The sequence below is a fragment of the Orbicella faveolata genome, unplaced genomic scaffold, assembly GCF_042242905.1.
Source record: "Orbicella faveolata isolate gen_17 unplaced genomic scaffold, um_ofav_v1 contig_1, whole genome shotgun sequence".
Lineage (NCBI taxonomy): Eukaryota > Metazoa > Cnidaria > Anthozoa > Scleractinia > Merulinidae > Orbicella > Orbicella faveolata.
The window spans coordinates 23,202,597-23,204,475 of NW_028301536.1; positions in this window are offsets into that span (position 1 = coordinate 23,202,597).

A 1,879-nucleotide genomic window follows, 5' to 3' on the forward strand; every position below is an offset into this window, starting at 1 on the left:
ATTTCTGACTTTTCATCACTGGCATCTTTTAAGGAAAAAACTAAAAGCACATATTATCAATAACTATCAACTCTGTTATTAAATGGGGCTTGTCATTAATTACTTTATCTAAATTAGTCATCTGGTGTTTCTTGAGAGGGAATCTAAGCTTACAAGCCCCGTGGTTTTTATTAGGTTCCCTCGCCATTTTGTTTTCTATCCTTTAATATATAAATTGTAGTTTTGTATCTTCATTGTAACCTTGTATATTAATTTTTTGTTGTTTATTGATCATTGTACTCTAATTCTGTTTTTGTTTGTGTGGCAAATGAAAAAAAAAATAAAATAATAATAATAACTAATTCGTCAGGTAAGTCCTCTCAGTTGGATAAGTCGTCTCTTCGGATAAAAACGTCTCTGGTATAAATTCGGTCAAATTATTCTTCTCGTTGGCATTTTAGACTTTTTAGCGCAGCGAAAAGAGCATTAATTAATCTCACAAACATTTTCACCGCTAGCCATCAGAGGAAACAACCTACCTAGAATATTTAAAATAGACTACCGCCAAGAGAACTTTGTAGTTACGTTAATTTCCCCTCGTACGGATTTTGTCATCCTCATTTTTCCATCCCCAATCCGTCATCCGCCATCCGGTGCTCGTTTTAGAGACACCCGGTTTTAACGGAAAGGAAACCATTGCCCGATTTTGTTATCACTCTTATGATAACCGACCGAATAGACCTTTCCCGTATTCCAACAAACATTGGCGCCCAGTCGAGGTCAGGGTGGACAAAAATACAATAAATGTATAAAAATTTCTACCCCAACCTCGCTGTGGTGCTATTGTTCGAACGCGCTGAAGTGGAATGCGTAGGTCTATTGGACTTCACTCAGTCCTATTAGCATTACTTATGACCTCATAAATAGTAATGAGTCGCATCTGTATTTTACAAGGCCAGGAGAGTGGAACATGAAGTGGACATATAGAACGGTTTTCAGTTAGTTTTCAGTTAGAAAGTAAGAACTCTAACAAATTTCCACAGAGGACGCACCTCAGACAATCCATTGAAACAATCCAAATTCAAAGTAAGTATGCGTAGCTGACGCAAAGCGCGGGAAAACGTGTGCAAGCCGGTCACGATTGGTTCTGGTTTTTCTTCTGATTGGATGACATAGTTGGGCGAGTTTTGAGCCAATCGCGTAGCGTAGCATTGCAAAGAGACTCCGGACACTCAAGTGAAAGGCACCTTAAGTCAATCAATAGTCTATGATACCAGGATTCCTTCCTTGATCCAGTAAATCTTATTCGGCAAAAGTGTAAGGGTTAAGGCCATGTTCTTTGACAGCTTCACACGACAGAATCATACGAGGGAAAAATGTGAAGGGTGTGAGAGTTAATGGGCCTTGTCTCTCGCTAATGTTCTTCAGCGAGAAAACTCGTCTCTCAGGATTGGCTATTTCGAGTTGGCTATTTCGAGAACCCCCCCCCCCCCCCCCTTAAACCTCCGAAACCGGTGGTGATCTCTGAATAGCTTGACAAGGATCTCTTTACGAGTAAGATTCCTACGGGGAATTACTTCTCTTGCCCTTTATCCTTTCGAGGGAAAATAATTATGAAGCCAGGCAAACTTCACGCCACAAGATTGAATTACGCAACAGTGCCGTTTATATTGGTTAGCTGCTCCTCAGACACGCCTTCCTCTTTCTACCGTGTTCAGTGCACGGTCACGGCAGAACAAGCGAGAAAACAATTTGTGGAAGGCAACCAACATATTCGCTGGGCTTCATATTTGTCCCTTTTGTCAACTTTGGTAGTCATAGCATGTGGCAAAATTTTGTCAGCACTAAGTTCATTTTTGTTGTGCGAAGAGTGTAATATCCAAGCTTTCAGAGAAACGTA